Source organism: Drosophila takahashii, chromosome 3L (assembly GCF_030179915.1).
Source record: "Drosophila takahashii strain IR98-3 E-12201 chromosome 3L, DtakHiC1v2, whole genome shotgun sequence".
Classification (NCBI taxonomy): domain Eukaryota; kingdom Metazoa; phylum Arthropoda; class Insecta; order Diptera; family Drosophilidae; genus Drosophila; species Drosophila takahashii.
Window position 1 is genome coordinate 33,440,674 of NC_091680.1, and position 14,366 is coordinate 33,455,039.

The 14,366-nt window shown below is 35.5% G+C and overlaps 1 protein-coding gene and 1 long non-coding RNA gene across 4 annotated transcripts in view; one reads left to right on the forward strand and one right to left on the reverse strand.

Annotated features, from left to right (window-relative positions):
• Nucleotides 1-14,366, reverse strand: part of Snap25 (Synaptosomal-associated protein 25kDa) — a 510,490-nt gene that overhangs the window by 400,531 nt on the left and 95,593 nt on the right. The gene's annotated exons all lie outside the window — the stretch shown is intronic.
• Nucleotides 3,993-4,753, forward strand: LOC138913126 (uncharacterized). Of its 2 annotated transcripts, none has more exons than XR_011418742.1 (3): nucleotides 3,993-4,097; nucleotides 4,207-4,322; nucleotides 4,374-4,753. It is a non-coding gene; the product is annotated as an uncharacterized lncRNA (long non-coding RNA). The 2 variants fall into 2 exon arrangements; XR_011418741.1 differs by having other exon boundaries at nucleotides 4,394-4,753.

Sequence of the window (14,366 nt, forward strand, 5' to 3'; positions counted from 1 at the left end):
TGCTTTTTAAATTTACCTCGATGGATGATATATTTTTGAATTCAATACGAATTCTCAGGTTAAACTGCGTTTTCCAAAAAGTTCTCCGACGCAAGGAATACTAGCACAAGGACCTCAAAGTTCCGAAAACGCTGAAATTTGCCAACTTTCCGGAGGTCTCGGAGGCAAATGGATTCATGGTTTGTTGATGTTAAAGTTTTTTAAAAGATACACTCTTTATCTTTCAAACCCCAGAAAAATTTTGGGATTTTTTTAACGTAAATTTTAGATGTTGTTGTTATTAATATAATATAAATATACTTATTTACTAGATATATGGTTAGGATACGTTGAAAAGACATCAAGATTACAGACATACAATTTACCAGAGACATATATTTGTTATTGTTGTTCTCAAAATGAAAATTCAGTTGATGCATAGCATTTTTTAAAAATTGTATATTGTATAGAACGGCACTTGAGAGTCAAATCCCATTTGGTTCAACTGAAGAGGCTGCATCCTTTCGCGGCGATACATTCCCAGGGTTCTAAGTAGCAATATTTCCCGAAAATTTTCCGTTTTAAAGATATAGAATCCACAATACTGCGCTGTGTTTTACGAGCTCGGAAGATCACTGTGTTCCTAGGTAGTGGCGTTAGGCCTAATCCATAGCAGAGGGTGATGTATAGCGTTTTAACATTCTCGCCTTCAGCATAAGGAACTCCATGAATGCGTAAGTCAAGAGCAGTTTTGGCCACGTCCTGCACAGCCTGCTTCTTGTCAACGCTGACAACCAGCTCACGCAGGCGAGCCATCTCGAGGTCCATGCGCTCCAAGTTACTTTGTAGCCATCTTGTTGTGAACGCAGGTCCTCCTCATCCTTCTCCAGGGTGTCAATTCGACCAACCAGCTATTTAAAATCACCCATGAAAGCATCATTTCGCGCTTATATACTTCCCCTTCTCACGCTTCGCCGAAATTTAGTGTTTTTAATTATTCCGGTGACAAAAAGGCAGTTTTTCCAGAAATAACAGCCTGTGCGGTGTACTGGCTATGTGTAAATGCGGGTTAACGATAGCCTGCCCAAGTTGTACAGGTCTAAGACTTTGTTGTCTTGAAAAAACGCGTCCGTACTCTTTGATCTTCGGTGATAATCATTGATGAATGTGCTCTGCCGGTGTGAGAGCACGTGTTGGGGACATAAACGGAGACGATAATTTATTTTTATACCCTTGTAGAGGGTATTATAATTTCAGTCAGATGTTTGCAACGCAGTGAAGGAGACGTTTCCGACCACATAAAGTATATATATTCTTGATCAGCACCAATAGCCGAGTCTATCTAGCCATGTCCGTCTGTCCGTCTGTCCGTTTCTATGCGAACTAGTCTCTCAGTTTTAAAGCTATCGCGATGAAACTTTCCCGAAGGTCTTCTTTCTATTGCAGGTAGTACATATGTCGGAGCCAGCCGGATCGGACCACTATATCTTAAGGCTCCCAAACAAATATAAGAAAATTCATTGTAACTTTGTAGGAAGTAGGCGTTTTGATTCTTGACCACTTAAAAACAAAATTGAAATAAATCGAAACGCTGAATCTGGAATCCCTGGAACTGCACCGAGTGAGTTTTCTTTTATCTACAAGGGTATATAAGCTTCGGCTGGCCGAAGGTAGCTTCCTTTCTTGTTTTATTTATTTCTTACTTACTTCCTAGTGCTACAAGGAATTCCTTATAATTTAATGCACTAGTCACAAAACAAAAATGAAGTATAATGAGAATAAAGAATATGTAGGTCCCTACTTAAGTTTAACACTTATATCTAACATTTAATACAATTAACAATTAGAGCTGACATATTACAAAACTGTTGAAAATTTATTTTAATTAATTTTAGTAATCTATTTTAATTTTAATATTAATTTTAATTGGTACATTGTGATTTTAAAAATTTAAATAAATTGTCCCTAAATTGCGATGTGCTTTCAATTATTTTAAGATGTTGTGGCAATTCATTCCACAACCGAATAGAATGGATAAAAAATTGGCGATCCGAAGATGCCAGCTTATGTTTAATAGTAATAATGTTTCGGGTTCTTGTCGAGGTACCAAATTTCAATTTTTCATATAAGTAACTGGCTTCTTTGGTTTTTATAATTTGATGTAAAAGAATGAGATTTCTGGCATTACTCCATGATTTAAAATTAAAGCCGTATATACTATTAGCAAATGACGTGATGTGTTCCCCTCGTTTAATATTAAATACATATCTAGCTATGTTATTAAATGCAATGTTTAGCTTGTGTTGCGAGGCACTGTCACAATGACCAAAAATCTCTATTCCGTAGCACAATGTTGGTAGGAGGTATGATTTTGCTATCATAAGTCTTATGGATGTTGGTAAAAATTGTTGCGACAGATAAAGTTGCCTAAGTTGACCATATGACCTCCCCACAGATTTGACAACATGTGCACTCCATGACAAATTGGAATTAATTGTAATGCCAAGATTAGCCACCTGTTCTACATAGAAGATCGGAGAACTATCAATACGTAAATTTGGAAGATTACGGATGCTTGAGGATTTTTTACTTATAACGATACACTTACATTTAGACGGATTAAGCGACAGACCATTGCTTGTTGCCCACTTACTAACATTTGACAATTTACACAATCTAATATTCTTCCTATAGGACAGCTAACATACATTTGAACGTCGTCAGCATACAAGTGGACATTACAGTTTGACAATACAGTTGGTAAATCGTTTACATACATTGAAAACAAAAGTGGACCTAACACAGAGCCTTGAGGCACGCCACGCTTTAGTCCAAGCGGTTCTGAACATCCAATTTCAGTAAAAACAGCTTGTATTCTGCCACCCAAGTATGATGATATGAGTTTAGCAGCGGGTACAGAGAAGTTGAAGAATTTTAAAAGTTTAGTACATAGAATTTCGTGGTTAACTGTGCCAAATGCTTTGCTTAAGTCCAATAATGTAAAAAATGTAATCTGGTTACTGTCTAGTTTCTGTCTGATGTTCTCGGTAATTCTAATATCGCAGTTGTACAGCTTCTAAATTTTCGAAAACCAGATTGGTTATTGCACATTAATGAATTTTGGCCCAAGAACAGATTAATCTGTTGTGCCATTAATTGTTCAAAAACCTTAGAAAGAAATGGCAAAATAGATATCGGTCTGTATTCATCATTGGCTTTGGGGACGAGAATAATTTTTGCCATTTTCCAGATATTAGGAAAACAGGCAGTCGTAAATGCAGTGTTGAACACATAAGTTATCTTGTCAATGATTTTTGGCAGGATTATTTTAATGAAGCTAGGGTGTATATTATCAAGCCCTACCGCATTCGACTTTACTTTAAGAACCGAATCTAAAACATCACAAGAAGAAACACACATAAAACTAAAGCTATTATACCAGATATTATTCACAATAATGTCAAGATAAGGGTTGGTCATAGTTTCATAGTTTTATATTCAGTTCATTGGGGTCTGCAGTTATATTGCTTTTGTTATTGGACTTGCCAACACCCAAATTTTTTAACTCCTTCCATTTCTGCTTCATTGACATGGCAGTTTGAAGTTTTTGTGAATAGTAAGCACGCTTCGCATTAATGATTAAGGTGGTTACTACAGTTCGTAATGACTTAAATTCTTTATAGTAATCGGGGATTTTGTATCTTTTCCGTCTTCTGTAAGCACTATCTCTTTGGCTTACCTTTAAAGCTATGGCATTATTAAACCAAGGATTTCCCGTGGCCTTAATAATTCTTTGTTTAAGGGGCACAAATCTCTCATACAACGCTCTAAGCATTCAGTCAAAAAACCTATTTGGGCATTTACATCTGTTGAAGTATGTATATAATTAAGATCGATGGCATCTAAATGCTGGCTAAGTAGATCAATGTCAATTCTCCTAAAATCTCTGTAATTAATGGTGTTGTCAAGAAAAATAGGGTCAAATTCATATGTCAGATAGATTAAGTCATGCTTTGAAAAAGCTGGCACTAAGACTTGATCATATAAAAGAGTCTTATTACGATCATTTACAAAGAAAACATCAAGAAGACTGTTAAGAGAATTGGAGAAATGTGTAGGTAAAGTAGAGTTCACAGTCCAAGGCTCTCCATTTCTATGTTTAGATGCCGCTCAATTAGCAGATTACTTTTAAAATCCCCGGTTATTAAAACGTTGTTATATTTACAGCACAACGACGCCACCACTTCAAAAAAATCAGAACAGTCAACTGTTCGATTCGGTCGGTAAACACACCCGAGAAGCATATTGGAAGCGCTTCGACTCCCGTTGACTTGTAAAAATAGGTATTCAACTGCACTTCCTGTTGGCTGTTTGCAAATTAGTTTTGTTTTAAGTTTTGTATTAATGTATATAGCGACACCCCCGGCATGCCCCTCACGATCGGATCTGTACATATCGTACCCATCACATGCTACCATTGCATCATTAATTTGAGGAGAAAACCACGTTTCAGAAACACACAAAACATCTATGTTGGACTTAACAAACAAATACCTGAACTCTTGAATCTTGCATAAACTTTGCGCATTTATATGGCAGATATGTAACCCATTATTTGGTTTGGTGAGAACCCTCAAAATTGCACGACTATTCGATTGGGATGCCTCTATATCAGAAACGTTGAATAGAATCTATAAACACACGCAATTTAAGAACAATTATGTTGTACCAATAAAAATAAATAACTATTACGACTTCTCTTACACAAGTATAACTAACCCTAATACATTTCATATTTTAGAGATATATTCTAACGAAAAAGATTTTGGTCATCTGCTGCTTCTCTTTGCCCGCCTTCTTTCTCAACAGATGAGTTGTTAAGAGAGAGCGAAAAATTCCTTTGGAGATCGTGATGCTTTTGCATACTCTCAACGCACATTACCTCAGCTCCCACGCATTAAGTGACGTGAACGATCCCCCGCCGTGTAAGGACCCAAAAGAGCCGCTTAAGCTTTTTTAGGCGTCTGGCCTCTCTGAAGATCTCGTAATTTTCTCTTGAAAGCTGTTCATTAAGGTAAAGCCGGCGAATTCATTCCCAGCAGTTGAAGGGTTAGTGGCTGCTTAAATTCTCTTCGGTACGCAGTGAAATAGTGACTTTAAGTTTTCATTATCTTGGTAAGGCACACCATGGACTCTCAGGTCCGCTGCGATGGACTCGTTCGCTTGTGTTGCCACCCGCGCTTCAATCTCTCCAACCCGCCCTCCTAGAGTTTGTGCATCTTTGGTCTCGGCCTCTAGCTGCATCGTCCTCTCCTTCAGCCTTTCCACCACTGCGACCTCCTTCTCCAGTTGGTGCACCCGTTGAGTGAGTTCTTATATTTTTCCACTCATCACGTTAACTTTTTCATGCATTTCGTGTAAATTGCGATCCTCAGATTTTTGTATTGAGGCAGTTATTGTGGCAGTAATGTTAGCAGTTTGCTCAGCAAATTTCTGCTCAACTAACTCAATCAGCGTAGGCGACTAACAAATGAAAGATCAAACTGAGAATTTTAATCTTCATGCAAGAGTCCCCTCATGGGCCACCATGTTCAATTGTGATGCCGTGCCGAAAATGGTATATACGGCTGTCATAGTAAGAGGGGCACTTGGGATTTGTTAAATGACTGAAGTTCAAATATAACAATTCAGTCTTTAATTCATTAGTTTTATAACGGTTGCACTTCACTATGGTTCGGTAATTAATTGAATACAAAATATTCGCAATGGAATCTGTCTGCCTGTGTTTCAGCCGAGCGCCACGCCCCCTCTAACGCCCACAATCGCCTCAAACGATTTTAATAGGCGTTTGGCGCCCACGTCTTTAAAGATTTCGAAAAAGTAAAAATGCAATTTTTTGTGGTCTATTTATACCTATCGAAATGTAGAAGAAATTTTTCAAATCGGACCATTCGTTTATAAGTTATGCCCGTTCAAAGTTTTATATCTCCATCTCCTTGCACTTCATTTAGCTGAGTCGGGCCATCCGACTATTGCATGCTTTCTTGTTTTTACTTATAGTGGGTTAAGGCTAGTAGAATCGTTTTTGATAAGTCAAAATATTCATATTTCAAGAAAACTGGCAGTGAAATCGAGCGTTACATTCCGTTTTTATATATACTAGTAAATTTTCAAACCTTCGTCGAACATTAAAAAACAGAGCATGTAAAAAATAGTTGACTATTTCTAGCTGTCTCAAAATAACTCTCACTTTGGGACCCTTTGAGCAAATAGTCACACAGAAACTGCTTATTTCCTTTCAAAGGGTTTTCGGTCTTTGCTCGGTTGATCAAAAACCGTTTGAACTGAACGGAGAACAAAAACGGTTTTTTTGAATTTTTATACCTATGTGTTTAAACACAGTATATGTTCTATACACCAAAAATATTGTTTGTTTTTTCCCAATATTTTAAACCTAATTACATGTTTTAAATTTAATTTTTAAAAATAATTCCATTTTTTATTTATAAAAATCTTAAACAAAGAGTATTTTGGATTTTACTGTGTCTTAAGCTTGAACGCAAAGTACAGAACTTTATCAGACCAATATTCCAGTTATATTTTTACCTAATGTAAAATATGAAAAACCGCGAGTTCTTCAGAAGATTATGGAAGATGATTTACTCGGATAATACTATCTCTTAGACGCTTTATAAAAAAAAATAAAAATCCATGAGTTCTTCAGAAGATGATGGTCATTATGTATATTTACTCGTATAACACCATCACTTAGAGGCTATATCTTACAAGACTTAAGTCCGCGAATTCTTCAGGAGATGTTGGCCATTGTATATCTTTACTCGGCGTCTATCTTACTATGGCGTTTTATCAAAAAACTTGAAAACAGCGTATTCTTTAGAAACCGCGAGTTCTTCAGAAGATGATGGCCTTTGTATGTCTTTATTCGTATAACAGCATAACCAATGGCGCTTTATAATAAAACTTGAAAACAGCGTATTCTCCTTAAAAGATAATGATGACAGTAATTGTAATGCACCTGGTGCTAATACCATATACCATATATGTAGTTTCAAATAAATGTTCTATATATTTCCTTAAATTTTTAAAGGTGTAAGGCAAAGGAAAGGCAGAACTGTCAAAAAAGACCGTTTTTACTGAGCATTTCAAAGTTTTGTTCATCTACTAACAGTTTTTTGGGACCGTTTCATACAAACGGTCCCAAAAATCGGTTTTTTGAAGGACCGAAAAAATGTATTTTCAGTCTAGAACGGTCAACCGAAAACCGAAACATTCTGAAATGAAGGGTTTCGCTCAGACCGAAACCAAATTTTTAAATTTTTTTCGGTTTCGTTCAGACCGACAGCAAACGAAACAAGAGAGAACGCTATAGTCGGGTTGTTGTCCCGACTATCTAATACCCGTCACTCAGCTAAAGGGAGTGTGTCGGGTTGGTGTCCCGACTAATAATCGTAACTTAGCTAAGGGGAGTGCGAGAGAGATAGATATATAATTTTTGATTGCGTATAACTTTTTAATGATTTGAAAAATGTCTTCTACATTTCGATAGGTATAAATATACACCACAAAATTGCATTTATACTTCTCGGAAATCTTTAAAGATGTGGGCGCAGGACCCATTTTAAAATCGTTAGTGGGCGATTGTGGGCGTTAGAGGGGGCGTGGCGCTCGGCTAAAATAAACTTGCGCTGCGTAGGAAGCCAAAGAATATGTGTGGGAAATCTCAACCTTCTAGCTTTTGTAGTTTCTGAGATCTCAGCGTTCATACAGACGGACAGACGGACAGACAGACAGACGGACAGACGGACATGGCTAGATCGACTCGGCTAGTGACCCTGATCAAGAATATATATACTTTATGGGGTCGGAAACGCTTCCTTCTAGCTGTTACATACTTTTGCACGAATCTAGTATACCCTTTTACTCTACGAGTAACGGGTATAAAAACGATCAACTGTTTTTAACATGCTCTGTTAAAAACACTTCTCATTTCTATCCATAGGGTTCCTATAGAAAAAAAAAGAATAAAATTCTACTTTTTGTCGCATGTCAGTGAAGCGGCCCTGTCAAAAAACACTAATATCTAATCGTTCTATTAAATGCACAATGTCGGTTATAGACGATTGATGAGTTCGGATTCCTTTTCACTCAGTCTAATTTCGATGTGATATGTGTGTCTGAGACATGGTTTGTACATGATCCAAGTCTAAGTCATCTATTGTTTGTTAATGCTTTAATGTTAATGCGCTTATTGCACTACATTGTTCGGCTCATTAATTAAAGCATTCATTAGAGGCCTAGAAAGGGACAAATATATATGCTTTTTTTGGCATTTGTTTGGATAAGATGGCATGGTCACTTAGAATTTAGACGTTAAATTTAAAATACTTAATTTAAATAACTTTAACTGGTTAAATCATTACGGTTGAATGCTGTAAAATTAATAGTGTGTATTGCCACGAAATCATAAATTTTTACCACGTTTTTAAAATGTTTTGGGCTGTTCAAAGTACATATGTATTTGTTTTTCATAGAAAATTTATTGTAACTTTGTGGAAAGTAGGCGTTTTGATTTTTGACAATGTAAAAACAACATTTTAAGTAGGCATACCTGCAAGGGTATATAAACTTCGGCTGGCCGAAGGTAGCATCCTTTCTTTTTTTTTAATGTTTTGGGCTGTACAAAGTACTTATGTAATTGTTTTTAATTTTATTATATCCGGCAGTAATTTTTAGAAAGGCCATTTTATATAAACTTATTGACACATTAATGTCTTAATTTTGAAATGTGAGCGTTACGGAGCGTCACAGTAGCTCTAATGAATGAGCAAAATTGTACTTTTTAGATTCAATTTTGCTCATTGTTCATCGGTCGAGGTAGTACCGTATTAAGGCATTTTAAAATACCAAAAGTGCCCATCATAATTACAATTTTTCTTATTGCAGCCGACATATATCTGTCTTGCTTGCACCTACGTAAAATCGTATAGGCTGAGAAAAAATTGCATTAATGAATGCGCCGAATAATGAATAACCGCATTATAGGTCCAATCGTACTGGTCATGCAGGAGGTGTGAATGTGAAGCTGAAATCTATAGTAGGGGAGAAGGGGGCTCTAATAGGAGGAAATGTTTGGTTAGACATAGCATAACACTAGTTTACAGCCAAAATGCTCCCCAGCAATTGATGGCAAATTCTGTCAGTGTTGGACCCCTAGATCACGAAAATACCATTTATTTTTTTTTCGATGGCACAGTTTTATTTTATGCCACCATTTTTGCATTTTTTCTCACTTTTACAACTTTGACGAAGTGTAGATTCTAAACTAATGAATGGAACTTAATGCAGTGTAAAAGAAAGTTGGAGGGCATTCTATTACCTGTAAAATGTCATTTATGGTTGAAATCGGTTAGCCACAACTCAAGTTAGAAATTAAAAAAATGTGAAAAACGTTTTTTCCACTTAAAAAAAATTTTGTCCATAAAAAAAATTTTAAGTGTCATTTTCTTAATCAGGAAGACGTACCTTACCGGAAAACAAAGGTTTCATTCATGGTATATTTCATCGATTTTTTTTTGTAAACTAGTGTAATCTTTGGCAAAGATACAGTGGTCACCGAAAAACGCCCTTTTATACACTTCACTATGGGCAAATATTCAGTCCTTGAGGCATAAACTCCAGTTTTAAAGATACAAATCTGAAATTTTTGTTATATACTTTTAAGGCTAAGATGTAGTTTCGGTTTTTGTTGCTTTTTGAATCGGACCACATCTTCATCCTACGCCCAAGCCGCATAAATACATTTCAAGGCAAGAATCTAAAGAAAATGTTATTTGTGTTGGTAACTGTAAAACAATTTCTGTTTATGTTAAATTTTGAATTTGACTATGTCTCCATCAACCGCCCAAGCCGCATATTTACTTTTAAAGGCAAGGATCTAAAAAAAATAGAAATAAATAAAAAATCTGACAATTTGTGACTAGCGCTTTAATTTATTAGTATTTTTCTGTACTTGTAGCGTTAGGAAGAAATAAAACCAAAATTAAATTAAATTAAATTTCATATTCAACGCCTTTCGCAACAAAACTGAAGTATTTTCTTACTTGATATTTTTTGCAAAATAGAAGCAGCATGCAAAAGCAATGGCTTCGAATTTTCTTTTTCTTTCGCCAATTTAGATGCCAACTTACGCTTTAACCGAGGTTCTGCATCAGTATAAGTGAGGCATTTGCTACCAGGTTTGTCACTTGGCGTGTCCTTTTCCAAAATTTAAATTGTTAAGTTCGATGAAAGCCACTGGGAATGATTTTCCTTGAACCGGTTCATTATTCTGTGACATTTTTGCAAATTACGGATATAGAGGGCAAAAAACTGCATAAGTTTCTTGTTATTTATTGTCTGCTGACTATCGCTTAATTCGATTCCGTTCATAGTTAGCAAAACAAATTCCATCACAGCGGATTGTTGCCGGTTGTTGTCGATCCAAACATTAAGCAATGTGTAGTGACAGTACTCGAATGCAACTACAACATGTAGGTTTTACGTAAAACGTGCAAAAGGTATTGGTAGGGTTCGATTAACAATTGTTTTGTTTATTACTTCCAATTTGTACCTTGCCTATACTCTTATTTGTCATCTAAAAACTAAGCAACAACACATTGAACAAATGGACAAAAAATAAATTATAAACATTCAGTGTTTATAATTTATTTCACAAACCTTCACTCTTTGTATCCATATTTAAACTTTTTTGGTTTGCTTACAATAGCCAGAGAAATCGAGTGGCGAAAACTACAGTTTTTCGTCCCTTTTTGTAAACGTGTGACCCTATTTCAAACTTTCGACTTTCTTAGAGGAAAAAAAAGCGAAAAACGCCAAATAAAATTCTTTGAAAATGAATTTGGGATTCCTTTAAGTATTGTAAATAACCACAGAAGGTCATTTATGTAATACTGAAGAACAAAAAAATGGAAAAATGCCTCACTTTCGAATTTTTTGCCCATAGTACACTTGCAGAGGGCATTATGATTTCGGTCAGAAGTTTGCAACGCAGTGAAGGAGACGTTTCCGACCCCACAAAGTATAGGGGAGAGGTCTATAGGTTGGCACACCTTTTGTTTTCGATCTGCCATTTCGACGTTCACTTATGAAACTTTACGCATTTGGTACTGATCGAAAGGTTAGTCTATTAGCTTAATAAAAAACAAATAAAAATATTTTTTTTCCTTAGGGAAAACTGAAAAAATATTTTTTTTGAAAAGTACCAAAAAACGACATTTTGAAAAAGAGGTCTGTAAGTTGGGACACTTTTAAAAGTCAATAAAACTTATACTAAATGTACTTCAAACTTTTAAAAACTACTTATTTATGTTAATTTAATCAATTTCAGTTCGTTTTAACTTAATTTCCGTCCATTTGTAATTAACAGGCTCAAATTGTCCAAACTTACACAAAATAGGTTGTTTCGGGATAAAAAATTAACTTTTTTTCTGACTGTCAAATTAGTCTGATATTTTTAATATTTGTTAAGCATTTAATTACCTATGTTTTAAGCATTTTGCTAAATATATTTAAGCCCGTTAATAATTTTTTATGGAATTTTGAAAAAAGGGGTCAAAAACTTTTTAGGTGAAAAATGGTACACGAGGGTCAAAGCTTAAATCTGGCTTCTAATGTTTTACCTAAAATTTTTGTTACTGAAAACGACTCTAAGAAACAAATAAAAAAAATGTTTAGTTGAAAAGTATTTAGAAAAGGGGGTGTCCCAACGTACAGACCGTCCCAACCTACAAAACTCTCCCCTATATATTCTTAATCAGCATCACTAGGCGAGTCGATCAAGCCATGTCCGCCTGTCTGTCCGTTTCTACGCAAACTAGTCTCTAAGTTTTTAAGCTATCTTTTTGCTATTGCAGGTAGTATATAAGTCGGAACGGACAACTACATCTTATAGCTCCCATAGAAAGGACCTAAAAAAAGAAACGTAGAAAAAAATTATATATTCGGTGTTTTTCAAAATATTACCTTCTACTCTTTGGAATACTACTTTTTAATTATTTCTGAATTTCGAATTAAATTTTTAAGAAATCGGACCACTGTATCATATAGCTGCTATAGGAACGATAGGAACGATCTGAAAATTAAATGAAAATTAATAGGAAAAAATGATATCTTTGTTGATTCCGACCACATAAAGTTTATATATCACCACCAATAGCCGAGTCTATCTAGCCATGTCCGTCTGTCCGTTTCTATGCGAACTAGTCCCTCAGTTTTAAAGCTACCGCGATGAAACTTTCCCAAAAGTCTTCTTTCTATTGCAGGTAGTACATATGTCGGAGCGAGCCGGATCGGACCACTATATCTTAAGACTCCCATAAGAATATTCAAACAAATATGAGAAAATTCATTGTAACTTTGTAGGAAGTAGGCGTTTTGATTTTTGACAACTTAAAAACAAAATTTAAAAAATAGACACGCTAATCTGGAATCCCTGGAACCGCACTGAGTGAGCATTAAACTATAGGTATTTACTTTATCTGCAAGGGTTTATAACAGGGGAGCTCAAAATTACCTTGCGGCAGTGCCCTTACCAACACAATTGAAAGAAAATCACACGCACGCAAGTAACGACTCACACACAGTCATGAAAAAGACAACAACACTTTGCACTGTGAGTTGAGAAGAAAAAAAAATTTCAATGAAATTTGTTGTTGGCTTGGATCGCTCTTATCTATTAAGGACAGCGACACAAAGAGGACTCGGGGTGTGCATAGGCATTGCCTATTAGGCAAGCATTGCGAGTGCTCTGCCGTATGCTTAGTGCTATTACAAAAACAATTGTGCTCGTGTGCCATAGGACTGAGCACCCCTGGTTTATAAGCTTCGGCTGGCCGAAGGTAGCTTCCTTTCTTGTTTTTTTTTATCTTCACCGCTGTCGAACGTTCTCTTTGTCCACTTCTTTCCTCTCTTCGCTCTAAGCGCGCTCGCACATGGTGCGAGCTCAGCTCTGCTGAGAACGTTAAAAATGTTTAATTTTTAATTTAATTTTGGTTTTATTTCTTCCTAACGCTACAAGTTCAAAAAAATACTTATAAATTAAAGCGCTAGTCACAATTTGTCAGATTCATGAACATAAATAAATGAATGTCATCATCATCACAAACATTGATTTCTTAAAGACTAAAGTTTTTTAAAATTAATTACTACCTGTTTACCTGTCTGTCTCTCTTAAGCGATAGAATAAGATAGCTAGATAGAGATTGGCACAAATGACGTTTTAAAAGAGAGCAGCTCTTGCGTTGAGACCACTTTACACATTCCTAGTGTGCGTTGTCCGTGTTAGATTCTTTGGTTGTGTAAGTGTATAAGCAAACGAAATTATGCACTTATACTCTTTGGTTGCAGCATGCGTTCGCATAAAGTTGAGAGAGTAAAATCTAAAGTAAATCTAAGCTTGCTTGTGTGAGAATACAGAAATCATTTCTGTACAAGAAAGAAGTAAAGCATACAGAAAGCGTCTGCGATTTGCTGCAGCTGACGCTATAACACCAGCTCCAATTTCAAAAAAAAAGGAAGCTATCTTCGGCCAGCAGAAGCTAATATGTATACCCTTGCATACAGTGGCTCACAGCTTATTTCAACCAGTCTACACCAAAAACTTTAACAGCCCATAAAAACTAAACAAAACATGTTATCAAAATAATTTAAACGCAGAATACATCTATGAGGATACACACTAGTGTATAAAAATTATATGATTTTTTAAATATTTTACAAATATTTTTTATGAATTAATTACAAAAAAAGCCCAAAAAAAAGGCCACAGCTTATTTCAACCAGTTAACAGAAAAATCGAATAAATTAACATAGTGGCCAAAACCTATTTTTTTTTTTAATTCGGCATGACTACCCTTTTGTTTAACAACAATTTAAAGTTAACTTTATATGGAAACAATGCCTTTTGTTGTTGTTGCCAAGTAAAAACTACTCCCGACCCTTGGGAAGGACTTTTGGCATAGTTTCGTCTAAAAATATTGTGTTTTCTAACATTTTTTCGTTAAGTGGACTTCCAATATTGTTTTGTGGTAATGTTAAGACACATTTAATTCATAATCATTAGCTTTCGACAGCTCTGGATGAGCTGAATCTGCGAAAAAATATGCACTTCCCATGGGTAATTTCTTTAGTTAAATCAAAAATTAATTTATATTTCAAAATCCTTTTAGTTTTTAATTAATTTATCCTTTTGAATGTGAAGATGAACTCAAATCTTAATCGCGGAGTAAAAAAAAAAAATTATGGAAGGACCTGTTTGACACCTATAGGCCCAAAACAATTAGCGTTCGCCGTTAGACTTTAAAATAGCA